The sequence below is a fragment of the Antechinus flavipes genome, chromosome 1 (assembly GCF_016432865.1).
Source record: "Antechinus flavipes isolate AdamAnt ecotype Samford, QLD, Australia chromosome 1, AdamAnt_v2, whole genome shotgun sequence".
Taxonomy (NCBI): Eukaryota; Metazoa; Chordata; class Mammalia; order Dasyuromorphia; family Dasyuridae; genus Antechinus; species Antechinus flavipes.
In genome coordinates, this window is record NC_067398.1 from 511,345,572 (window position 1) to 511,357,683 (window position 12,112).

At 33.2% G+C, this 12,112-nt stretch overlaps 1 protein-coding gene across 2 annotated transcripts in view; it reads left to right on the forward strand.

Annotated features, from left to right (window-relative positions):
- GNAL (G protein subunit alpha L) overlaps window positions 1-12,112 on the forward strand; it is a 462,472-nt gene that overhangs the window by 432,127 nt on the left and 18,233 nt on the right. The gene's annotated exons all lie outside the window — the stretch shown is intronic.

Here is a 12,112-nt window from a genome sequence, read left to right on the forward strand (position 1 = left end):
TTTCTTGGAGTTTTTTTTGGCTAATATGGAAATATGTTTTGCATGTCTACATATGTATGATCTATATCACATTGCTTGCCTTCGTAAGGAGGAGATAGGAGAGGGGGAGAGAATCTGGAACTCAAAAAGTTTTTTTTAAATAAATGTTAAAAACATTTCTGTGAAATTGAGAAAACAAAATAGAAAACAAATAAACATACTTCACATCCCAGGTGTGGAAGAAAAAAAATAACACTAACTATAGCAACTTAGTAGTGATTCAGGTCAAACAGAGCTCTTCTTGCTTTGGAGTTCACTGACCTGAAAATTAACTTATTAACTACATTCCTATATTATTCTTCTAACCAAAGAAAAATGATCAATAAATATAATAATTTGCAAGAAGAAAGGACGTGATCCAGTTCAATGGCTTCCAGAGTTTGAGCTATGTCTCTCCAAGGGATTGTAGCATGATCCCAAAGGATGCATTATTAAACAAGTATGGGATAAGAAGATGGGCCATATCCCCACCTCCCCATGATAACCAGCTAACCAGAGGATTGTCTCTGACTACAGCTATGTCAGCATTCTCCCATTCTATCCTTTGGATAGGTATCCATGTTACTTTTGCTAAGATGCTTACATTTGACCTCCTAAGACTACTTTTGCTCTAGCCTCTGTGGATAATTATAATCTAATTATGGGAATTATGCCTAGCAATTTCTGAATAGCATAATTCTGTCTCTACCTTCTAGATTCCCTGCATCTGTCCCTCTCTCTCAGTTAACCTCATAGCAAATAGGCTCTGTGCTCTGAAGCAGTGATTAGTAAAAAACCATTCCCCATCCCGCTCCCCTTTCCTCTTAAGTGGAAGAATGCATAAGATGAGAAGGTATAGGTGAATTATGAATTGCAAATATCATTACAATTTCTTTCTGCAAAAACATAGCTCTCTTCCAAATTTCCCTGTTACTGCTGAAAAAACCTTAGCATATTCTTTAACTCTTAACTTTCCTTTACCTCATCTATTCAATCTTTGGCCAAAGTAACACTCCCCCTTTCCTAAAGCCCAGAACTTCTCTATTCAGTAAACTACAGTAGTTCCCTAATGACTTTAAGATCAGATATGATTTTACCTTTACCTTATCCTTTTTGCGTTTGTATTTTGGCATATTTCATAATTTATATAATTATTAGTATGAAATTAGTATAGAAGTAAATTATTAGTATAAAAGCACATGCATATAATTTACAAATAATTAATAAGTAAATAAAATACATATTTTATATACATTTTTATATGTTGAGAATACATACTCAATTTTTTAAATTGATGAGATAAGTGATCAAAATATTTGGAGATAATTGATCTAGTCTAGATTCTAAAGAAAGAGTAGATCTTGAGCAAGTCACCAGTGCTTTTTATCCTTTACAGAATTTGGAGTCAAGCAATTTGAAGTCAGAGGCTACACCCCCATCTGACTCCTACCTCTTCTACTAATTGTGTGTGTTACCTTGGGCAGGTCAGCCTCTTTTGGCCATAATATCCTCATCCACAAACTAAGGGAGTTAGTCTCAACAACCTCTAAGGCCCTTTCCAGTCCTAAGCTCTTATGGGCTAAAAACTGAATACTGCCATTAATATTGTGGCCTCAGGCAGATCACTTACCTTCTCTCTATTTCAGTTTCATCTACCAGATGAAAATAAAATATATTTCTTCCCCTTCTTCATAGGATTGTTGTTAGAATGAAATGAAGCAGTAGATCTGAAAGTGCTTTGCGGGGAAAATTTTATGCTGGGTAAATATAACAATATTAGCAATGCATGTAAAATAAAATGAATATGAGTTTTATAAGCTTTTATTCTGGTTTTTTTTAAGCCAGCAATAATAATGCTGAATTACTGAACCCATCTTTGATGCTGATTTATACTATGTTTCTTATTGCATCTTTAAACTAAGAACATAACCATAGCAAGCTTTATTAGGTTTTGGTATAGAGCCAGTCTCCTTCAACTGGGTTGAAACTAATCAAATTAACAAAAATTGAAATATATAGTGACAAAGCTGTCTAATTAGAATACTGGACCAAATTTAAAAGTACTTCAAAAATAAAAAATTTTTAAAGTACTTAAAAAGTGCTAATAAAGGGCAAAACAGTTCAATCTGACCTACTATATAGACTAGAGCTGAAGTTAGTATTTACTATGAATGACTTGAGACTTTGAAATATCCTTAAAGATGATGGCTATGTTATTCATCTCTATATTATCTTAGTATTTAGCATAGTGCTTTAAAAATGGTAGGTGCTTAGCAAAGAAAAGAACAAATGAACTAGTCTCTAAGATATTATGATTAACATTTGCTGGATTTAAGAGGCCACAACGATGGAAGCAATTAATCAAGAAATACAGGACCTTCTTAGTATGTTGGTAACTTTAGGTATCTGATTGGTTTCGTTGAGGGGAAGGTTTTTTTGCGGGGGAGGTGAGTGTTGGGGTAGGAGGCAGCATCATTATCCTTACCTTCATTTCTACAAGCCAGTACTTTCTTTCTTGGACCATTTGCTTTTTATGGAAGTATTTGTTTTATTCTCTCTTTGTAATTCCATAGGTCAGAATTGGGAATTTTTTTTCTATTTTGTTATCTCTGTGTTTGAGGCACCTTCTTGAAAGAGTCAAAGTTATGAAGCTCATTGCTGTTCCTTGAATTCCAATTTTTCAAGGGTATAATACACACTGACAGTTTTGATGTGTGCCAGTGGGTGTGGGTATCAGACCCTGCACCTCAATGTTCCCTGCTTGCATAATGTAAAATTCAAATCCAGCTTGTCAAATTGAAGTGTCTCTGAGTTTCCTTGGAAACTCACTGAAGATATTTATAAAACTTCTCATAGAGATAATATCAGCAAGTGATGGTTCTTTTTTATGCAGCTAATCCATACTCTGGATTTAGCTATGATAATTGAGAGTAACTCACCATTGAGGCAACCACATGATCTGACTTTATTGTCAAAGCATGTTCTAAAGGAATTCTTTCTCATCCTTCCATGTTAAAGAAAATCTCAGAGAAGAATGTTCCGGGTCATGCTATGGCAAAATCTTAACAAAAACAAAATGGTAAAAGAAAGAAAATACTAAAACAGTAACTATCCATCCATATTCTACTAGGAAGTGAGATAATGAGAATAACTCACATTTCTATAACATTTTTATGCTATAGCATATTTCTATATCATTTTTATGTTTTTAAAGCATTTTATTTGAGGTGGTCCTATGAGGTAGATAATAAAAGTATTATCTTCATTTTATAGATCAGGGAACTGAGAACTTAGAGAATGAAAGTTATTGGGACTCAGTCCTTAGTATGATTCTTATAAATTTGATGCATTGTCATCTATAAATCCCATGTTGCCAATGCATTACAAATGAAAATAGAGTTAATATCTTGCTGATGTTTCTGTTTATCATATTATCTAAGGCATTCCTTAAATTTGAAATTTTTCTCCCACAAAAGTTTAGGTTTTTATTTTACATACAAACAGGTATCCAGATAGGATCATGGATAAATAGCCAGAAAGAAACCTCAAAAGTGATGGAATCCAACGCATTTCATTCTGCAAAAAGGAAAACTAAGGCCCTGAAAAAAATGAAGTGACTTCCTCAAGTAGCGACAGTAGGAAGTGGCAGAACAGGGATTTGAACTTGGTCCTTCTGACTAAAATCGAGTGCCTTTTCCACTGTATCATAAAGAATTTCTTGCTTTATTTAGTCTTCCTCAAAAATTATGTGCTGGGCTCTTTTTTGCAAATTTAATCATACTTAAAATGATTAATTTGTGGAAAATTTTTCTGTTGAGACAATAGTAATTTTTTTCTTAAAATTTTCAAAAAACTACCCAAGAATCTATCAGTTTTATAAATTAAGATTTTTATTTATTGGATTCTTTTTTTAAGTCTTTCATTGGAATTTCAAGAATAAATGAGATTTTAGAAATTATAGTTAAACCATCTAATTTTATAAAGGAATAAGTTAAGCATAAGGAAAGTAAATAATTCTGGCTAAGGTCATAGCTATATTTGTGAACACATCAGTTATCTCCTAACTTTTATAGCTGCTGAAATTTTCGTTAAAGATATCTTTCATATATAAAAGCCCCCAAAATATATCACAATAATCATTTTTTAATTATTCATTGCCGTATTTGAATGTGGTTCCTATATCTTCTAGCAAAAAATGCTTCAAGGAAAAGAGTACAAAGTTAAGTTTTGTATAGAAGGTACTGCTTTCTTCCACACCTACACTGTGATCTTTCCACTTAATCTTTCTTTCAGTCGGTATAACATAAGAAACATATTTGCCTTTGTGTTGCTCTTTGTGCTCTTATTTCTGTAATGTTTCTCATTTGAGGTAACAGGATTCCTTTCTACCCTGACTTATTTGAATTGGCTCTTCCCAAAATTAAATACAATGATATTTTAACAAGGCCATCTAGATCATCTATATTGAGGCTTATAATATCTGTTTCAAACCAATATTGGGATTTCTCTTACCGTTTTTCCTTCCCTCTTTCCCCTTATATTCAAAAAATATGCATATTTTCAAGGGTGGATTTAATATGCAACAAAACCAACTACATGGCATTATTCAAATTATACAAATTTTTTATCTCTGAAACTGTATTTGGTGGTAATGTAATATCCTATTTTTGAAATAGAATATTAGAGAAGGAAGAAACCTTAGAATTCACCAAGTTCAACCCCCTCATTTTACAAATGAAAAAATGGCAGTCCAGAAAAGTGATGTGACATTTCCAAATTGTGTAACTAATGACAATACTAGTAGAGTCAAGACTAAATCCCCAAATCCCAACTCTCTGATTATTTGCCAGGACTCCAGCTATTACCTACTTTCCATTGTGTCTAAGGATTTCTGCCATATTCAGAGATAATGTGAAACTTAAATGTAGTGATTAAAAATTATATTTATGATGGGAATTATTCTGATAACCTGATTGGTACATTCAAATTTTCAACCAACTAAACACTCATTCTCTTAAATATGAATAGAAACCTTATCATATAAAGAGCTCATTACTGAAATATGTATTTTATTGGGGTAACTTTCTTTTAATCAAAGGAAATGTACTAAACTCAATTGTCCATGCAGTTATAAAGAAGGTGAAAGCTAATGGACACAGATCATTTACCAAAATTTCAGGCCAGCTCCCAACTTCTTCATTTCTTCATGCCATAATTAGAATTGTGCTTCTTGAAATTAAATGACTGATAGTCACAAGATGCCTGTAGGTCTTCTCCTATGAGTGCTGTGAAGTATTTTAGTAATTATGATACTTTGAAACTTACTCAGATCTAGCAGGCTCTGCATTTACTCTCCCCATGCCCACTCTCTGACAGGCTAGATCCACAGACAAAGTTATTACATCTTCTCTTGGGGTACTAAAAGCATTCCTAAGTGGTTGGGGAGTAGTCTTCTAGTATTATACCTCAAATGCCACTGTGGTTGTATTGCTTCTCCATATAGCAGCAGCAGCATAGCATTTTTATAGCAGTTTATGGTTTGCAAAGCACTTCATACATGTTAGATCATTTGATCCCCACAAATATCCTGTGAGGTAAGTACTATTATCATCCTTATTACATAGATAAAGAAACAGAAGAAAAGAGAGATTAAATGACTTAGAGTGACACAGCTAGGAAATGTCTGTAGCAGGAATTGAAGTAAGTTTTTCCTGACTCCAAATCAGGCATTATTCTGTCCATTTGTTCTTGATCCACCTTTTTGATGTCAATTTATATTGGTCAGCTACACCTAATTAGCTTTTAGAAAAAGGTATTTTTCATAATGTATGGTTGGTACAGTGAGACAAAATACCCTCTCCAAAAAAGTCTTTGATATATACTATGATATCCCATCTCTGCCTACAAAGGCCAAGGGAAAGTAAGTTTTAGGTTAGAGCACATGTGGCAAAAAAAAAAAAAGTCTTTTTTGTTGGCATCTTTAAGGCTTTTCCCTTAGGTGTGTATGATGTAGCTTTTCTTCTGGGCTCCTAGTACAACCAGAAGCTACATTTCTGCAACTTAGAGATTCTAGTCTGTGCTCAGGCTTCATATGAAGACACTACATCATCCATTCTAGAGGTGCTGCTAGAACATTGATTACAAAGTTCAGATCCTTCAGACCATTCAGAAGTTTTCTCTCAACAAGGGCAAATTGAAGAGACCAAGATCAAGTCTAGAGCTTTCCTCCTTCCCACCCTCAAGTTATTACTGTTTGGTTTGGCATTCTGACCTCCCTAGTGTCAGACAGTCATCCCTTAAGCTAGCTTGATGGTTTTATATAAGCCCTACAGAATATGACCAACTCCTTCAAATGAATGTGCAAAATAGATTTTCTATTGATAAGATATCTAGGACTTGTTCATACTTAATTCACATCTTCAAATGATTTATTTAATTGAAACTTGTCCTCATATAACATATTCCTATTTTAACACCTGGACAGTTAGTGGGGTAAGAATGATTTCATTGATTTTTTTTTAATTGACCTCTGCATTTGCCCTTACAATAGCTCAGATAAATAATAAAGTAAAATATGTTAAGTATTGCTCAGTTCACTTTCAGCCTAACTTTTGATCTTGTTATTCTATTGAAATGGATTATTCTATTTAAAAATTATTTTGCAATTGCCAAATTTGATGACTTTTTCTTAGTCCTCATCCTTCTCTACAGCATTTGATACTTTTGCCTTTCTTCCTTTTTGAATGTTTTTTATACTCTCTCTTTGGCAGTTTTTATGACTCTCTCTTAGTTCTCCTCCTACTCATCTTACTGTTTATCTCAGTCTCTTTTTGCTGGATCATCATCCACAGTTATCCCCTATCTGTTGATACCCCCAAGGATCTGTCCTCAACATTCTCTCTGTCATTTGCCTCAAATGCTGCCATGGCTTTTATTATCATCCAGATTTATCTTTATATATCTCCTGAGCTCCAGCCAAGGGTCATCAGATGTTTAATTGGACGTTTTGAACTGACTTTTCCTTTGACATCTCAAAGTCAACATATTTAAAACATAACTCACTCCCCCCACACACACATCAACATTCTTCTCAAATTTCTGCTTCTATCAAGGGTACCGGGTATATGTTGTATCCTTCAAAGGATTGTAAAATCCTTGGGAGCAAGGACTGTTTTGTTTTTATCTTTGTTCCTAATTTCTCATATAGTAAGATCTTTGTTCCTAATAATCTCATATAGTAAGATGTGATTGATAAATGTTTGTGGTTTGATTGCTTCATTAATCATTTTTGTTTAATTGTGTAAATGTTGTGTTCCTTCCTAGTAAAATAGAAACTCCTTGAAGGCATGGACTAGTTTTTCATTTTCGTCTTTGACTCCTGATATTGAGTCCAGTGTTTTGCAAGTAGTAGTTGCTTAATTAATACTAATTGATTTAATGTTTATTCCTCTTTTCTTTTGACTAATGCAAGGTTGTGTATAATCTATGTCCTAAAAAACAAAAGCACAAATTGTTAAACCTTGATTCTACAGGAATAAATCAGTATATATGTTGAAGATGTGTATATAATCATTATCAGCTATAATTTATGAAATGCCTCCTAATGTACAGCAATGTGCTAAATGTATGACATATAAAATTTTTAAGATATATGATTTCAGGGTCCATACAGTCTAGTTTAAGACATAGCCCATTCCCTTAAAAATTGTGGCATATAAGATTAATTAGTGTTGGTCATGAAAACCTGAATGGGTTAAATAGTAATTATTTTATCAGTTCATAGAGAAAAGAAATTGTTTAAGATTATTACACTTAGGAAAGAAAGTAGAACTTAAGTTGGGTCTTGAAGGAAAGGCAAAACAGGGGGAAAGAAAGGCATTCTAGGTAAGAAAAATGCTATAATGAAAATTTTGAGCACAGGAATACTTATGACAAGTCCTGAGAACTGAGGGTAGATTATGGAAAGAGTGCAAAACTAAGACATTTGTAGGGAGTACATTTTTTTGTGATCTGTGCGAGAGATTTGGAGCAGAGAAGTTGAAAAAGATAAGATGGAATCAGTCTGAGAAGGCCTTGAATGCTAATTAAAAACTTACATTACATTAGCCAAAATTCTCAAATTCTTTATAACTAAATTTTAGGAATCTTGATACACCTCCTGTAGTAAGATCTTTTTAAAATATTCATAAAATATTTACAATTACAAATGAGGTAAATTTGATTTTGAAAGACACCACTGAGGATTTCTGCTCCTTTGAAAAATTTTACCAAAAAAAAGTTGTAAAAAGAATCTCTTGTCATCACTTCTAAATCTGCCATTTTACTTCCAACCTATTTAGTAAGACATTTTTTAAAAAATCTTTAAGAATCTTATTTGTTTTTAACGATAACATTTCTTCCAAAGAGGCCATTGAGAGAAGATGAAGATGCTAAGATAAGGGAATTCACTCTAAGTCAATATAGAATCAGAAGAGAGACATCATTTTTGTACCCTTTAGAATTCATAGCAAGAGAAATCTGCAGATAGTTAAAAATGAAAGCCTATAAGTGTTCTAGAGCTCCATCACAGCTTTCTTAAAAGGGGCAATACTAATCTGATACAGGAACGGTTACCAGATTTTCCAAATCAAAACTAGAAACATATTGTCTAACAAATGTTTAGTTTTTCCTCCTTGTGTGTAAATGGGATATGACATATAAAATTGTGACTATCCCAAGAAATATGAGACATATGGTCACTATACCCATGGAACAATTAACAGGCAAGAAATGTAGAATAAATACTAGAGAATGTGATGAAAGATAATTGGGTCTGTTGAAAATATTGTACTTGGAGGGAGCATATAGGACCTGTAAAGCAAACAGGCAAGGGGAAATATAATAGAAGCACAAATGAGGCAAAAAAGAAGCAAGAGTTGTTGAAAAGCACAGAGAGCTAGAAGAGGGGATCAGAACTATTCATTTTCTGAATGCTCAGAAACTCTCTTTCCACCTTAACTTTCAACCACAAATAGCCCCAGAGAGAAAAGGAAAATGGCAGCCTTCATTCTTATTTCTACTTTGTATTTTAACTTCTTGGGCTCTATTGATAACATTTTCAGAAATGGGATTGAGAAGCAGTATTTCAGGGATTTGACTCAATTCATGTCTTCAGTGTTGGATAGGCTCCTATGCCAGGAATGAACTTTGGCTAAAACAGCAATGAAGACACAAGATAGTTACAGATTTGCCAGGCCCTGGCTGCTTTGGTATGCGTGATTTTAGTTGAAATTACAGCAGCCCCTGAATGATAAAGTCTAGCATAGACATTGATGTGGATAGTTATGCTGAATGTTTGTTGCCGTTATGCTTTTTTTTTTCCTCCATGAAATTTATGAAAATTCAAAAGTCTACAGAGTATAGTCTGAGACAAATAGCTTTAAGAATATTATCTGGCTGGGGTATGTATAGGATAGACTGAATTTGAAATAGATTGAAGACTGCTAAGAGTCTATGATGAAAAAAAAAAGTCTATGATGCTAGTCCAGGAGTGAAGTGATTTTGTTGTTGTTCTTCATTGGTTTCAGTCATGTCCAACCCTTTAGGATCTCATTTTGGGTTTTCTTAGCAAAAATGCTGGAGTGGTTTGCCATTTCTTTCTCCAGTTTATTTTACAGATGAGGCAACTCAGGCAAACAGAGTGAAGTGACTTGGCCAGGGTCACACAGCAAATAAGTATGACTTATGCAATTAATCTTTCCATGTCTGTTCTTTCTCTCCTTTCTTAATCAGCCTTACACTGGTCATGAAGAGTCTGGGATGTTTTGGATTTTTAATATGGCAGCAGATTTTGATGTAATATAAATAGTGAATTATTACTTTATACCAATATCAAACAGAAGGGGAAACTAAATGGTGTGAATGAAAACTCTCATGCAAATACAAATATCTTCAACTACAGCAGGGAGAATCAAAATTATTGGCAAAGTAAATTGCATTTCTAGCTTCCTTTTTACAGTTTTGGCATGCAGGGAATGATTTCTTTTAGTATTTCTGCCAGGTTTTGTTTTGGGATGCTGCATTTGGTTCTGGGGAGAGTGGTTATGTAGTATTCCTACATATATTTGTTTTAGTATTTCATGTTTATGGGATGAAGTTTTATATTGAACATAGGACAGTCCTTGTCCCACATAACTGGTTGTTGCCAAACATGTAAATATAATTTGAAAGGATATTATTGTGAATTATCACCATTTACTTTTATTATAGTACATTTATTATACATTTGAGCATGATCTCAGTAGCAGCAATGGACAAAAATAAACCTGTCCAGAACAGAGGGCAGGTTAGTTAGTTTGTTTTTTAAAGTAGTACACACCAAAATTTACTGACCTGTTGAACTCAGCTTCCATCAAAATTAGAGATAGGAATATCTTAAGGTATTTAGTCAATTTATGTTTTTTAAGAGTGTTTACTTGTTGAAATGACAAAGGATTTTGTCTATATATATTTTTTCATTATTCTGTATTAAGCCTATCATAATCATCTGTATAATTCTCCTGACTTCCTTTATATTCATTGTACTTTGTTTTTACTGGATGTTTCCTATACTTGCACCACCAAAGTATACATGTTTAGTTCACTTTTCCATTTCCTTATTGAGTTTAATCAGTAATTATTAAATATAGAAATATAAAGTTTTGAGAATAGAAACCATGCCTAGTACCTTAAATCCTATAAGCCTTATTTATTTATTGTACTTTACCTTAAGATGAAAAGCATACAAATAGAATCCTTATTGGACTGTGTACTCCTTTACAAAAGGAAATTACTGCAAACAAAGGCCACTAACAAATATTTTTGTTATAGATATGAGTAATAGGTTAACATTTATCAAAGTCACATTGACTTTTTAAAATGTCATCATCTATTATATTTATCTCCCATATTTTATTATTCATCATCTTCCTATATATCTTGGCATTTAAAAATTATCTAGTATAGTATAAAGAAAATTGCACTAGGAATTAAGATTGATGAATTTTAGCCCTGGCTGTGCCATTAATTCAGCTTTGTTATCTTAAAGTTAATTAACATGTATGGGACTTAGTTTCTTTACCTATTAAAGGAAGGGATTAGAGTCGAGATCTCCTTCCATCATTAAAGTTATGTAGCAGTAGCTACAACAGCAGCAGCAGCAGTAGTAATCATTATTGGTGGTGGAGGTAGCAGAAATAGATAACTTTTATGTAGCACTTTAAAGTTTATAAAGCACTTTAAAAATATTCATTCTTTTTATGTACTATTATGTACTACTATGTAGGTACTATTCTTACTTCAAAAGAAATTATAACAGAGATAAACTAAATGACTTGTCCAGAGTCACACAGCTGGTATCTGAAGCAGAAAGTCTCTGAGAAGCTGACCAATAATCCCATACAAATAGCCCTTTGGGTCAAAGGTTCCATAAAAAAAAATCCCTGGCATGCATAACATGGCCCCTTTCTACCTTTGAAGTCTCCTTAAACTTAACTCTCCTCCCCCTTTCCCAAGCACATGTAGTCCACAATGTAATGTCACTGGTCTCCTTGCTGTACTTTGTATACAACTCTCCATCTGCCAACTCTAGACATTTTCACCAACAGTCTTTCATGGCTAGAATGTTCTCCCTCATTCCTTATTATCATCATCTGACTTCTTTTGCTTTAATTCTCATCAAAAATTTCATTTTTTACAGGAAGTGTTTCTTCTAGAATTCTAGAGGCAATCCTTCTCTTAGTTATTTCCATTTCATTTTGTAGGTGGTTTATTTGTAGATACTTGTTTGCATATTGTTTCCCCGTTAAAATGTGAATTGCTTCAGAGTGGACACTGTCTTAGGTCTTTTTTGTGAATCCCTTCAGTGTTCAGCATATGGTAGGCACGTAAGTTTATTGACTGACTAGTCTTGTTACCCCAGAGAATTACTTAACCTGTCTAACTTTTCTCATCTGTTAAATGGGTATAATAATAACATCTCCATCACAAGGTTTTTGTGTCAAATGGTATAATATGTAAAATACCTTTGTAAACTTTAAAGTACTTTATAAATATGTTGATATGATTAACATTTATT